Source organism: Neomonachus schauinslandi, chromosome 6 (assembly GCF_002201575.2).
Source record: "Neomonachus schauinslandi chromosome 6, ASM220157v2, whole genome shotgun sequence".
NCBI classification, from domain to species: Eukaryota; Metazoa; Chordata; class Mammalia; order Carnivora; family Phocidae; genus Neomonachus; species Neomonachus schauinslandi.
In genome coordinates this window covers 60,055,319-60,071,115 of record NC_058408.1, presented here as the reverse complement: position 1 = coordinate 60,071,115, position 15,797 = coordinate 60,055,319, and the positions used below count along the sequence as shown (strand labels likewise).

The window sequence follows — 15,797 nt, the reverse complement described above, 5'->3', positions numbered from 1 at the left end:
GCATCCGACTTTGGTCTCAGCTCAGGTCTTGATCTCAGGGTCATGTGTTTAAGCCCTACTTAAAAAAAAAATTAGGAGGGTGAAGAGCATCAGTCAGGAAGGTGTTCCTGAACAGCAGTGATGAACTGAGTTTGCAAAGTAAGGAGTCCAATCCACTTCAAGACCACCAGCTGTGTGTGCAGAACTGGGGGTGACCAGGGTAAGGATGTGTAGAGACAGAGATGTGCAGAGAGGCTGGAACAGACAGACTTGGGTCGGAGGATGAGGGTCTTTGAAAGTCAACCCAAGAGTCTAATTCTTATGTATGGAGAATATGGAGATCCTTCATGCTCTCGCAGAATGCATTATGATGAAGGTGCTCAGGGCAAATTGGTGTTCAGTGAGGGCCATTGTCACCATGGTAGGTCCAAGTCCTGTGTAGAATAGTTTGGGTGCCAACATTCTGATTATCTGGGATAGAGGGGAAAACATGAGCATCTTTTAAATAACTGGGCATATAGGCTATAAGAGGACATAACCCAATGGGGTTTGGTTTTGTTTTTTAATTGGGTGACTGTGAAACTAAGGAATCATTAGCAGAAATAGGGAAACCCCACAGTTTGATTGGAAGTGACTGGAGAAACTCTAGAGACAATGGTGGTGATAAGTTAGAAATCTGTGCTCCAGCTCCCTGAGACTGGGGATGCCCAAGCTGTGGGACTTAGGCATGCTGGGCCTGGGCTAGCGTGGCATGGAGAAGAAGCAGAATCAGACAGAGCCTTCACAGCGAGTCGGCAGGGTGAGGAGGCTGGGCGGAGCCTGTGGAGGAGGTGTTTGATGGGGTTCCTGAGCAAGTGTTCGTGGTGCTTCCTCGTGAACAAGAGTCGAAAGAAGAGCGGTGGTCAGCAGGCCTTCAGCCTCGGTGAGAGGGTACGAATTAGGACCACAGTACAAGCAGGCAGGCCCAGATGTTGGTGCTTGGTGGCTGCATTGCTCTTTGATGAATGGGAGAGAGAACAAGGACCAGAAAAACGCTGCCAAATGTCCTCCCAAAATACGCCCTCTTTTTCCTGTTACTTCCTTTCATGCCCACTTTGTTCCAGTTTCTTGCTCTTCTCAGATGATGGCCTGTATTTTCTCGCATCTGGGGCTTTTTTACTCCATCTTTGCCCTTCTCACTGACTCACTTCCTGACTTTCAGGTCATTTCGACTATGACATTCTGTCCATTCTTTAACAGCTAGTTCAGAGAGCTCTTCAGAGAAAACTATCCTGAGCCTTCATTCTCTGTGCTCTCAAAAAAACTTGTTTTTTGCTTCTCTAATAGCAGTTATTATGGCCTACTTTGTCTTACAGATATTTTTGTATAATGTCCCATATCCCCTAGGAAATAGTAAGTTCCTTGGAGTCAGCGACGTAGAGAGTTAACTTTGTATCTAAACACAAATATGAAAATTACTCCTATTTTGATGACCAGTGAGAGAACTTAGCTCCTTAGATACTCTAACGCAGAGGTTGCAAACTGAAATGCAGTCAGAATCCAGGCAGATAAATGCTGTGAGTTACCCACCTGTCTGCCCTGGGAACTGTGTTCAGGTCAGCAGTGCATGGCCTGTGTGAAGGCGTGGCAGTTCAGGAATTTTTAATGACAATATCCATAAACAAAAATGGCTGAACAAAAAGAGTTTAGCTCCTCAGATTAAGCCGGGCTGCAAGTTTGAGTTATCTGCTCTCATGGTAAATCTAAAATTTTTGGTTGAGTTCTTCAAGTAGCAATATCTCATACATTTTCCATACAGTTCCGTAAAATTTCATACAGTTCCGACGTAGCATCCTCCTGGAAGAACGTTTGATTGACAATATTAAGATCTTAATTAAAAGGTAAGATTGGACATATAGACAGAGAATGAACAATGAGGCTTGTTTTAATGTTCATTAACATAAAACAACAATGGTAGTACGTAGAGACAATTATCAATGACAGTTTCATATTAATGTAATAAGTTTCTAATTATCATTCTGTGTTTCCTAGAAACTTTCATGAGCCCTGCCTCATAGGTTTAATTATCTGTTTTGCTGTAGATTTCATTGACATAATAGTATTAACCAACCTCTTTGTCGTAATATTCCCAAATTATAATGGTCTGAAGCCCCGTCTACTTCACTAGCAGTTTTTGGTCTTTTGTAGTAATTTTCCTCCCCTGATATTTCTTACAGTGATTTGGGGTTAATCCCTGTGTTCTTTTGTGGTCCCACTTACCACCTGCTGCTTGCTCTCTTGCCTCTCAGTCTCTCCATCTCCCCCCAGGCGTGCCTCATGTCCTAAAAAAATAATGGATCTGCTAACGTCACGCCCCTTAGCAGAACCAGAAACCAGTTGTGATGAATGAGTGATGTCATGTGTGAGAGGAGGGTGGTGTGATTGTCGGGAGTCTGTCTTGTTGTGGACTGTTCACAGGGGAAAAGGGTCTCTAGTATGGTGAATCCAGCTCTTTCCGGTTACCCACTGATGCTCCAATGAAGTCTTGGTGCTCAAAATATGGTCTATGGACCAGTCGTATCAGCCGCATCTGGAAATCTATTAGAAACATAATATGTGGGCCCACTTCAGACCCACTAAATCAGAACCCCAATTTTAACACTAAAGCCTAAGAATAGGGCAGCAGGGCTGGACTGGGTTCCAGGTCAACACCTGTGTTTTACCCAGGGCACTGGGTGCAGTGGCCAACTTGCTTGTGCTGATCTTTCTAGGGCTTTCAAGGGCTCTGATTATTATTATTATTATTGTTGTTGTTTTTTAAAATTTTTTATTTTCTACAATCTGGCCTCAATCAAGGCTATCCCAGGCCATTAAATGTTATTTGCTGTTGTGTTTGTTTTGCTTGTGGGAAGGAGGAGGGATTAGGAAGAAGAATCTAGTTCCTTTACTCCCCACCCAAGAACCTCCTGAGCATCTCAGATTGTTGGATGTTAACAGCCATGTGGAGGGATGGGCACTATCCAGTGACACCTGACTGCACCTATGCATAATATACATGTCATGATGGCCAAGTGATGCCCCACCTGCCCCTGGTGAGACTATGTTGAGAAAGTGATCATGCAGTCCTATCCTCTCACAACATCTGAGATCCAGACCCCGATCATGCCAAAGAATCTTATTACACAGATAATATAACTGTGATTTGGGCTTTTGGGTTTTTGTTTCTTTGTTTTACCCCCTCCTGATAAACGCATTTCTTCCAGCTAAACATCCAAGCTTTTTTTTAATTATTTAGGTCTTAGAACGGTTAATTTCGGCCTCCTGGTTTCTGTGGTGCCGAGATCAGGGGAAAAGTCTTTGAATGAATCCCCCATGCTGATCCTTGAACTGTGGGGTAGGACATATTTTGGGGTGGATCCGATCACATTGTTTCTCCCCCAAATTACCTTCTCACCTGCAGAAGTAGCTTGGGCAGTTCTGATGGTGGCATGTGCCTGGACCCCTCCCGTTTAGAGGATGAGCTCAGTGGCAAATGCTGACCAGAGCCTGGCCTGTCAGTTCTCTTTCCTGGGATTCTTCTGTTGAGTTTCCAAAACTTCCATTCAGTGTGTGTGTGTGTCCGGCACTGAGATGACATAAAGCTGAGGACTGGATAATGGCAGGTGCAGAGAAAAGCAAAGCAAACCTGTCTGCAGATTGAGAGCAATGGGAGAAAAGAAGCCGAGAAGATGAGGCAGAAAGTCCTGGGTTTGGTGGCTTTGCAGCCCTTGTCCCAGTCTTCTGGGACACAATGCTGCAACCTCACACACTTCCTATGGTATTGCACATCCCCCCTGCCACACACACGCCATAAAACCTCTACCTTTTGTTTTGCTGTGTGCTTCACTTCCCTTTTCTGTTTCAGACTTTTCCTGCATCTGAAACAGATTCAGTCGGGTTCTTAGGAGCCCAAATTTCCAAACTGCAGATATTTAGGAATGAACTGTAACCAGGGAATCAGTATTTCTAAGCTGAAAAAATATGTATATATAGGATTGGTATCTTCTAGTCTTGGAGGCCCAATAACTATATTTTTCTTTAGGATTTTTATTTCAGTTCAACAAACAGTGATCAAATACCCACTGTTTTATCTACTATACTGGGTTTTGAGGGCTAATATTTTAATATTAGTGGGAAATAGACATATTGCCTATATGTTGGTGCTCAGTGTTCAAGTAAGTACAATCAACCGAGGTGAGTTCTCTTCACAGGGGTTAAAAAAATCAGTTGTGGGAGCAAAACTGCTTAACTGCCTTCATTTTATAATTGGATCTTCAACCAAGAACCCTAACTACATGTCCTTGATTGCCAAAAGAAATACCTTTATGAGGCTTGGGTATAATGATATAGAAGCCTTTAAAGTAGGCAGAGAAATGATTAGTTACATATTACTTTGTTAACTTTTGCAAAATATAAATCGAGGACATTTACATCAGGTTCATTAAATTGCTTATGAGAGGACCCATGGCATATACTTCTTCTATAATAAATACTAAGAAAATTGTGTCTTTGACTTTTTTCCCTTTTTTAAAAAACAGTAAGAAATGTGTAACCTGTATTTTCCTTTTCCTAGTTTCTAGGAAGCTCATTTGCTAAATTGAACATTTTATTAGTACTTTCTCACCTGACTCCTCACTGATGTATTACTTTCTTTTTTTCTTCTAATTGTTTTTTTGTCTGTCTTTTATTGCTGTTGTTGTTTCAATCTGGGGTATATTTGTGTGTGTGGAACAGAGAGAATGGGAGGGATTAATATTGTAAATTGCTTTAAGTCATGTTTTGAAGGTAGATAAGAAATAAATCCAGAAGTATCTGAGAAGTGTCTGTATACTTAGGAGTTGTTTTGCCCAGAATCCTCACCATTCAAGTGGGGTTATGTCTTGCCTTTGAACTGAAGCTCTCCATCACAATATGAAAGATGAAGCTCAAATATTATAGCATAAGAGTATAATAAAAGTGCTCATGCAATTTTTATACAACTGTGTCTTCAAATTGGAAAAAATAACTATAAAGCTAAAAATATAATATTTGCAGATTTTGCTGAGGATTTTCTCTGAATGAATCTCATAAGCCTTATTCCTATGAGGTTAACTATTGCCCTAGAATTCATATCCTGTAACTTACAATGTTTATTTATCTCTCGCCTGAAAATCTTTGGGAAAGCAAACTATGACACTCGTATCAGCCACAAATCTTTTGTGTTTAAACTCTGAATGGAAGCAGACTATAGATCCAAATCCAGATGGGGCACAAGTTTGTGAATAAGAGGAAATGACTAATTTTGCATTTTTCTTGGCATTTGGTCCATCTTTGATAGTATTTACTACTATACCATTTACCTTGGCTACATGCGTATTTGAATGAACTAAAACTGACAATGCAGTTTTTCAGTTGCTCAAGAACAAGATGTTGAAATAGGGCTTTTTTTTTGGTGCTTTATTTCTGGAAAATACATTACATTATAATAACAAATATTATTTGGATGTAGATTTTTTGTTGATTCACAATCATGGACATTTATAGAGTTTAAGAGTCTAATAAACATAAAGTAAATAGGCTTTAAGTCCTGATGAAATAAATAATTGTTTCTTTAATATTTAATGTTTTAAAAGTTTGAATCAGGAGCACCTTGGTGGCTCAGTTGGTTAAGTGACTGCCTTCGGCTCAGGTCATGATCCCGGAGTCTTGGGATCGAGTCCCACATTGGGCTCCCGGCTCGGCAGGGAGCCTGCTTCTTCCTCTGACCCTCTCCCCTCTCATGCTGTTTCTCACTCTCTCTCTCAAATAAATAAATAAATAAAATCTAAAAAAAAAAAAAGAGTTTGAATCAAACATTGGAGTTTTCTTTTTAATAGTAATAGTTTTCTTTTATAAGTGTTTGTTATTTTGATTCTATATATTAAAATAGCAACTACTTATGTATTATATATAACAATTAACAATAACAATTAGTTTTATATTAGATAATTATGTATTATATATTACATTTTATATTATATGTTATATTAATTTTATATTATATATCAGATAGATAATGGAAGAAAACATTTCTTTCTACTTTAGACGAAAATATTAGTAATTTGAGAGCCTCCTGTATGGTTAATGGCTATTAGTTTATTAGTTTTATGCCTTACAACACTTCAAGGTAATTATTGTTTATCTCTGTTTCATAGAGAAAGAAATGGGGGGGTTAGAGTGTTCAAGATTTTAGCCCAATTTTGCACAGCTTGCTAATATTCAAACCAAGATCCGCTTCCATTTTGCTAGCACTGTGGGTTGCCCCCCGTAAGTTCTTTCCTTTGCTGGAACCTGTGTCCTTTCAACATGACGAATGAGCACGTATCAGAATCTGTAGGATTCTGAGTACTAGGGACCCTTACATTTGTCTCCCAACATGTCCTCACTCTGGAGCACTTGACAAAAAGACCTGGGCTTTTGTGTTTTACTTCTGAGGACTTCATGACCTGGAGGAAATGGCTGTGCTGTCTTCACCTCTAGAATACGGAGGTTACACGGGCGCCTGGGTGGCTCAGTTGGTTAAGGGACTGCCTTCCGCTCAGGTCATGATCCTGGAGTCCCGGAATCGAGTCCCGCAACGGACTCCCTGCTCAGCAGGGAGTCTGCTTCTCCCTCTGACCCTCCCCCCTCTCATGCTCTCTCTCTCTGTCTCATTCTCTCTCTCAAATAAATAAATAAAAATCTTAAAAAAAAAAAAAAGAATACGGAGGTTACACGTAATGATATCCAAGTTTCACTCCCGCCTACATTCTGTGATTCAGAGAACTCAGGGTGCTGTTTCATCAACAAGTCTTGTGAACTTTTTATGCTAAGCCGTCATCAGATCTGCTGGCTTTTTGCCCTCTGCTCTTGCATTGCTGTAGTCCACACTGTCACCTCCACCCACCTGAATTATCACCTTGATTCCTAACTGGTCTCCACATCCACTCTGCACCTTATCCTTTCTTTCTCTACGGGGCAGCCACACTGGTCTTTTCAAGTTACAATTCTGATCCATTTAAATCCTTTCTCATTTTAGAATTAAGATAAAATCTTGAACCAGATTCCTGACAGCAACCCAGTTTATCCCCAACCTGCCAGTCAGACCTGGTCTCACAGAGAACTCTTTCTTGCTTCCTTGGTTCTAGCCTCAGGGGCCACTTGTCATCTCTTACACTTCACCCTGCTCCCTCTTGCCTTGGGGGCTTTCCACTGGTAGGCTTTTTCTTCTGTTTTTTGGAACATTTCTTCTTTCCCCGTTTGCTCAGTTTAGACCTATTCATTTTAGGTCCAGGCCAGTTTCCTTTCTTATGTACCCTCATAAAATGACATTACTTTCTTTTGGAGTACTTTATTCCAATTTATAGTCTATAAACTCATTAGTGGTAGTATTTGATTAATGTCTATCTTCAAGACAATACTGTAAACCACAAGAAGGTTCCAGATGCTCAGTTTTGTAACCCCTGCACCAAAAACAGTGTTCATTAAATATTTGTTAAGTGGGTAACTAATAATTGTAATTTTAGAGGAAATATTTGCATTTATATGGATTGTGAAAGAAGTTACACTATTGTGTGGCTTCATCAACACACATAGACTATTTGGATTTTTAAAAACCTTGTCTCAATGTTTTTGGCCTTTAAATTGTGTAAAAAGAAATTTTTCTCTGGAATCTAATGGTGTTATCTTTATTTATAATGTAAATCACATGAACAAGAACCTGGGAATTAATTCCATGGTGTTTTGAAGTGGGTATCTAGAGCTGGCTGTATCTCAGGTTCTGTAGATTTCTATTTTTTAATAATATATTACACATGCCTCAGGAGTCTCCTGTGTTGTGAACATTTTGCCAGGCCTGGAGATACAGAGATGTAAGTAAGACATTGTCTCTGCCCTTGAGGAGACCACTCTCTAGTGAGGAGACAATTAAGGTGAAATAATTTTCATGATAGGATACACCCAGAGTGCTGAGGAGTGTGTGAAGTCTAACCCATGCTCTTGGGGTCAGAGGCATTTCTTGGAGAAGGTGACATCTGAGATTCATTGTAAAGGATGAATCAGAGTTAGCCAGACAAAAGGGGAGCAGTTGTTCAAAAATTCAAGGTGTGAAAGGGTCCTGTAAACTCAGAGAACTTCACAAATTGCAGTGACCTTGACACAGGATGAGGCATATGGAGTTTAGAGGGGAAGTTAGAACTGAAAGCAGTAGTAAGAATCTTGAAGAATCAGACTTTTATCCTGTAAAGAGTGAGGGGCAATTGGTGATTTTTAAGCAGGGAAATGGGATCACCAACTTTTTTTAATGGCAGTTTCTCTGGGGAAAATGTAGGGAGTAAAAATATCAGTTTGTAGAGAGGGAGACGAGGATGGCAGCTGAGGCTAAAATCTGGGGCAAAGCTTACGACAGGGCCAGTGGAATTGAAGAAGAAATCAGATGCATAAGAAACTTTAAGGACTTAGAAGGGACTTCATTATTTCAGTAGCAGGATTCAGGATGGGGCCGGTGGGGGGTGGGGTGTGGGTTGAGACTAGTGAGAGGCCGGGTAGGTTAATAAAGAAGGCACTGGCAATAAAGACACCCATACTTAGGACCTGACAATGAATGCACAATGATACCTTTTACAAATGAACTGGTAAACACAGGAATTCTCTTTCCCTCTCTATTTTCATGGAGATGATGGAGAACTGATGGCAAGTTTTGAACATCTTGAGTTTCAGATCCTCACAGAACAACCATGTGAAACGTCCAGCTGTTGAATATATGTATCTGGAATTCATGGGTATTTAGTAATACAACAAGTAGATGAGATCTAGTCTGGGTGGATTGTTAGTGAGAAGCAGAGTAGATGAGATCTCTTTTGGAGTTTTGCACGGAAGGAGAAAATCAGAGGACCAAAGATGGACCTATGTGGAACAGAAGCACTTTGGCGGGTGAACAGAATATGTGGCTCATATATGCTTGCCCTTCAAGTCCTGGCCTGCAGGACTGTTGACTCAGTTCACTTGGAGCAGCAAGGAAGATGGGCTCAAGGTGAACCATAAAGTCCTCATTTAAGTGACTGGGAATCACACTATTCTGTTTGGAAATCTAACACTCAGGGAATAGAGACTCCAGTGGTTTTCTCTGAGAATCAATCAGCACATGAAGTCTATACTCTCTATTAATCTGCTTTATTCAAAATGGATGATGGTCTATGCACTATGGAAGATTGTGGGGTGAAGCCATCACTGTGTTTATGATAGATAAGCATAAAACCAACGCTTGGCCAAACCTCAGGTAATATCTCTAGAAATATCCACCACCACCACCCTACTCCCTGCAGATTAACCTAGCTGAAAAAGAAATGTATTTCTTATCATGATACTCCATGATTCTTTAGGGCATTTGGATGTTCTCATATTCTGGACATTCAGCATTTCAGTTATTCTAGATCATGGTGAAATAAGCCTTTACCTATTGGATGAGTTGCATTTCCTTCAATCAGTTGACTGTGAAATTACTGGGTTTGCAATGTTATTTTCTGTAGCAGGAAATAAGCCAGAATTCTCTTCTCAAGTTTTGTAAATGGTATAGGTTTTCATTAAACTTGAATTAGACCATGCCTGTGAAGCAGCTCACTGAGATCAGAAAAGTCTTGCAGGACTGCCTTTTGGCAGCTATCAAATAAAAATACTCCTATTAAAGCAGGTTATTTAACATATTTGAAGATTGAACTTACTGAACAAATTCTCAGGTGCCAAAAATGCTGGTGCCTATTCTAAATCACCAAGCACTATAAATAGAGGAGAAAATGGTAGAAATTAAGAGGGAGTTCTGGTCAGCCATTCCTGCATTTCGTATATTTCTATCTTTTGACTTTTATTAGCTTGAGAAGGTTCCCCATCACAAGCATGTTGATAGTGAAGGGCTTGAATCTCTTTGCTATCCTTTTGCAACTTAATTCCATTCGTCATCTGAATTGGTCACAGTTAACGTGCTCTCATATAAATGACTTACCACCAACTGGCAAGACCAAAATTTGTGGTCAAAAGAGTTGTCTAATAGTCCTTATGTTGTGTGGGTTTGGCTGGCCTCAGGTCTTTTTTTAGTTTTAAGCTACTTTATGTATAGGCGTTATTAACATCAGAAAGCTATACATATTTAATGTATACAACTTGATGACTTTGGAGATAAGTATAAACCGGTGAATCTATGCCATAAACATATCCATCACATCCTAAAGTTTCCTCCCACCTTATTTATTTATTTATTTATTTATTTATTTATTTATTTATTTGGGAGTGATGAGAACATTTAACATAAGAGCTACCCTCTTAGCAGATTTTAAAGTATACAATAAAATATTATTAAGTTTAGGCACTGTGGTCTCTAGGACTTACTCATCGTGCGTAACTGAAACTTTGTACCCTTCAACTAGTACCTCTCCATTTCTCCCTTTCCCCAGTCCTTGACAAGGACTGTTCATATTTTCCTAACACCGCGTTCTTCTTCACGGAATTATCCCCAAGTCCTTGACAAGGACTGTTCTACTGCCTCCTCTGCTTCTAGGAGTTTGGCCAGTTTAGATTCCTCATATTCATGGCATCATGTATTTGTTCTTTTGTGTCTGGTTTATTTCACTTAGCATAATGTTCTCCAGGTCCATGCATATTGTCAGTGGAAGTCGAGATTTCCTTCTTTTCCAGCGCTAAATAATATTCTGTTGGTGTCAAGCCTTAAGGCTCAGAAAAGCATTTTAATTTCCTGGAATTCATTCTGACCATTTTTTTTTTCTCTCTCTGTCCTACTCTTCCTCTCAACATGCTTGATATCAAAGGAAGTGATATGTTGAGTTACTCCAATTGCACAGAAATAGAAACTGTGGTATTTTATGTCACTGGATATGGAACCACTTATGTTTTATTATTATTTTGATTATCTAACAATATACACAGTTCTCTGTGATGCCTTGCTGTTTTCAGTCATGTATATGAAAACTAGGCAGTATATGTGTGCTTAAAAATCAAGTTGCCTTTGGGGTACCTGGGTGGCTCAATCAGTTAAGCATCTGACTCTTGGTTTTGGCTCAGGTCATGATCGGAGGGTCGTGAGATTGAGCCCCGTGTTGGGCTCTGCGCTCAGCATGGAGTCTGTTTCAGATTCTCTCTCTCTCTCCCTCCTTTTCCCCACTCCCCTGCCCTGCTTGCCCATGCTCTCTCTCTCTAAAATAAATGAATAAATAAAAAAATCTTAAAAAAAAAACAAGTTGCCTTTCAATGTAATAATTTAAATATGTCCTCCCTCTTTTCCTTTATTCCTCTAAGGGTCATATGCATGTTTATTAGTGTCATGGAGGCACAATCTATGTAGGTTTAAACTTGTCATGTGGATAGCTGCAGAGGTGAGAAGAAAAAAGAGCAAGTTTGATCATATGGATTAGGTTAATGCGAGTTTTAATAAGTACATATTTTGCATCTCAATTTTTTTGAGAACAGCTTTCAAGATGCCTTATATGACTTAACCCAACCCTGCTTATATCTGGAGTCAATTTAAAGACAATAAGAATGAGTAATCTGGAATGTTTTTCTGTGGATCCTGTAAGGCTATCTAGGTAATTATAAGATGCTTCTAAGGGTCTAAGATGCTCCTTTCCGAAACTGACAGCTTACTACTGTTGGGGTGTACAGAAATTCAGAAAGAGATTGATTTTGAAAATAATTCTAAAATATGTTGGCAGAAATTATGCTTATAATATTTTTTTATGATATCCCAGAGAAAATTCAAGAATGCAGAGGGGAAATTTATGAGTGGTAAATAAAGAAGAAAAAAGTACTCTAAAAATATTGGCAGTTCTTAAAGTTTAGTTCTGAAAAAAAAAAATTCTTGGAGAAAACAAGAAATGCTAACTAGATCTGCAAATCTGAACATGAACATTTGAAAAAAACCCATCCTTTCTTTGTCATCTTCTTGCCACACCTCTCTGACAAAGTGACAAAGTAACTGGCACATAGTAACTACATAGTCAACCAAGCTGGGGAACAAGAGGAGAAGCTGAGCTGTCACATAATCAACTACTTATTTAAATTATCTTTGCGGTGAAAGATTCTTCACCCCCTCTTGGTTGTCACTCTTTCCTTATTATAAAATAGCACCAGTAAGTGATTAGAAATAGTAAAGAATTCTAATCTCAGCAGTTTGGACTCTCTGACATATATTCTAGATAATTATTTTTCTAATAACTCAGTACTACTGGGGAATGATAAGGTTAGACATTTTTTGGGCTCTCGCTGTATTTGTAGAGAAATGATTTATTTTAGTATATGTTGGATCAATTTAATATGACCAAGATGAAAGGCAAGCTTTTACTTAACTTATTTTCACCAGAATGCTAGAAGAGACATTACAAATTGAGGAATATCTAAACGCTTTGGTTTTGGCTTTAGCTTTTTGAATAGACATGTCGAGTAGGACCAGGAACTGCTTTTCTTTCCAGGTAACGTGAAGATAGTGGTTCTGCTTCCCTGTTGGGCTTTCTGAACATCTGATTTTGCTATTTTATATTTTAAGTGAATATAATTGTGATTGGAGTTGATTTTATCCTCCAAATAACTCCATCCCAGGGTGGGGAATCTCTGTCCAAATACAAAAGTGTGTCTGTCAAAGTCTACACGTAAGACTTCTCTCTGACTGCCAACCATGTTCGTTGTCTGGAATAGTTCTATTGCCTTATCTTTTTCTCAGAATACCATAGCTTCTCCCTATGATGTCCTCCTTAGAGGAAAGCCTCTTTCTAACACAACTGACCCATTTTATTGCTGTATGACCAAGAGCTGTAAATAAATCTCTGGAGATGGATTTCTCTACTTAAGATTCTGAACAGACCTCAAGACTAAATCATTAACAGTGGGCCAAAATGCATAATTTACTGGACAAATACCCATGTGCCTACAGAATACTGGATTTCTATTCTTAAGGAGCACCCTAGAGATAGCACCTCTAGTTCTCCTATACCTCCCTGGGAATCTGACAGCATTCCTGGTTAAGTACAGACTGAATGGGCAAACATTCTATGAGGAAATATTGAGCCTCCCTGATACTGTAACTTCTTTTTTAGATGTCACGAAAGGAGCAAGTGATATACTTTATTTAGAGTTTCCAAAAATCATCACTACATTTCTACCAAAAAAAAAAAGGACTGTGCATGGCAATGTTGGGACTATTTTGGCATGGTTAAGGGACAATAGAAAAGGAAGAAAACATCATGTGGTCGTGAACAAACTATGTTGTGGAAGTCTGGGGACTCCCAGCTGGTGCTGAATTTTATCTTAGCATTTAAATGTTATCTTTATAGGCATCTAGACTCTTCAGATTTACAGATGATGCCAAATTGTATTAAAAAGTGAAAATTCAAGCCAAAAAAGAAATTCAAAGATGAGAACACTGGGATATGTGAAGGCCCTGAAAGTTATCAATACAGATAAGATTTAGCCACAAAGAAAGTAATACCTTTTTAAGAAGCAACACAAAATCAATCTTTAGGAAGACAAGTTCACCACTGCAATTGAGACCCATGAAAGGAGCCAGAGGGCCACCAATAGTCAAATCTCCTGAAGTCACTGCTCCAGTGTACTCCTTTGATGAGGGAGACCACATGCAGTTTTGATTAAGGTGTTTAATATAAAAAAGGGGAGGAAATTAGACAGAAAGAGGAAACTGTCCTACCCATATTCAAAACCAAATGAATATGAGCTCCTCAGAGTTTAGACCATTTCATGCCATTAATCCAACCTCAAGGTTGAGTTTCAACAGAGTTTGAAAAGATTCAGTAAAAGGACATCCCTTAAAAGGCAGCTCTTAAATGAAAGAGATAGTAAGAATTTATATGGCCTAAGTAACTAAAAGGTAGAACTTGTTACTGGTCCTGTGTTTAAAATGTAAATAGTTCAAAAAGAGTTAGATAACTAGACATAATAATGTACAAGAGATGAAAAAAAAAAAAAGAAGGGGTATTTAGGCATTTTTTTTTTTTTTTGGATGTCGGTGTTACTGGGAAACTCATTATTTCTGCATGTGACACATAGAAAATGAAAAATAAATGGAAACATTACTGTAGTTATTATTTTATTATTATGCTTTTTATTACCCCTTCCAGCAGCTTGGTTTAGGCCCATATTTGGAATTCTCCTCCCTACTAGGTAGCTAATCTGTTGCAAGACCAAGGAATTACCTATATTGGATGCTCTGTAGCATCTGGCCCAAGGCTTTTCAAGCAGGTGCTTAAAAAGCTATTAGTTTAAGTCCTGTTAGTTTCATCAAATAATAGTCATTCTCCACATTCTCAAGATGCCTTATAGCTTTCCATACTCTTGAATGTGTCCTATCTTTTATTCCTCACAACAAATAACTATACGTATCAGAGTGAAATCTTCTGGGGACATAAAGTTTTGTTAATAGCTCTTTTCATATCTTATCCTTTGAATTTAAGATTATTACCTATTTATATTGATTTTCTTCCTTAAATAAATCACATTTTTACTTTCTTAACTAACTTCTGTGTTATTATAATGTCAACACTCAGTGGGTTGTGCCATGTGGACAATTACTGAAAGAATAAAATAGTGAAAGTCACAGGCAGTTTTGCAAATTTATCTTGGGAGATTTCACTGACGCGGATATATTAAATTTTCATTTTATAGTAATCTACTCTGGAAATTATTTCTCACAAATGTCGTCTTGTCTTTAAGTCAACAAACCTGAAAAACTTAGTTTCATTCCTTGGTGCATTATTTTCTAAAATCCTAGAAATGATAGGTTGCTAAAGAAAAACCTATTAAAGAAGAGCTTCACTTCTTCGAATTAATCCGTTAACATTGCTTTCTTTTGAGAGGAGATCCAAATTAACCCTAGAGTTAGACGTTTAGTTAGGATGACACTAAAGTCTTCATTATCCCCAAGTGTGAATAAATCTTGATGACTGAATTGGTAGTGTGGATGTGTTTTGTGAAATAATGAATTACTACATGTGTTCAAGGTGCATCTTTCGTCTACTGTTTTGTGCTGTCTTTTTATCCTGGTAACACCATCTGGTTTTTCCACTTCATCTCTCTCTCTCAGAACAGATGTAAAATGGCTCTAAATTCTCTCCCCCCAGAATTCTGGGATAGAGAGCTGTCTCATCCTTACTCTCTCCCATCCCCTGCCATCCTCAGGCCAGCCTGCATTGATCATTCGTACCAGTGGATTTTTCTAACACCGCGTTCTTCTTCACGGAATTTATTTTACCTGACATTTTATCCTCAATGGGCATGTGATGTGATTCTTACTAGAGGCTGAAAGCATCCGGAGAACAAGAATAATCTTTCATTTCAGTTTGTATCCTACATAGTACTCAGTGCCTGGTACATAGAAGACACTCAGCAAATGTTAACGACTTCTCATAGGACAGCGGATGTCCTGGGCATTCAAGTACATTCACAACAAATTTCACTTCTCGATTCATTGGCAGTGGAAAGAGCACTCAGTCTAATTATTTGCTCTGTTGGCACCCAGCACTGTATGATGATTTTATCTCAGTGGGGAGCACTGGAAAGATGGCAACTCTGCTCTGCTGTCTATTACTAGCTTAGATGGGTTTCAAGATGGAGAATCAGGAAATTGAACACAATTTCCAAATTTCTCCAGAGTCCAAAACACTCTCAATTTAAATTTTATTATTTCGTTTAAAGTGAGTTTTTAGAACATTGGACATTCCCATATTCAAATGTAAATATTCTTCAAAGCCTGTGTGGAATAGTGGAAAGAGTATAGATTGGTAGGAAAGAGA

The 15,797-nt window shown here is 38.7% G+C and overlaps 1 protein-coding gene across 8 annotated transcripts in view; it reads left to right on the top strand.

Annotated features, from left to right (window-relative positions):
- Positions 1-15,797, top strand: part of RGS7 (regulator of G protein signaling 7) — a 522,489-nt gene that overhangs the window by 250,598 nt on the left and 256,094 nt on the right. The window lies entirely within an intron of this gene.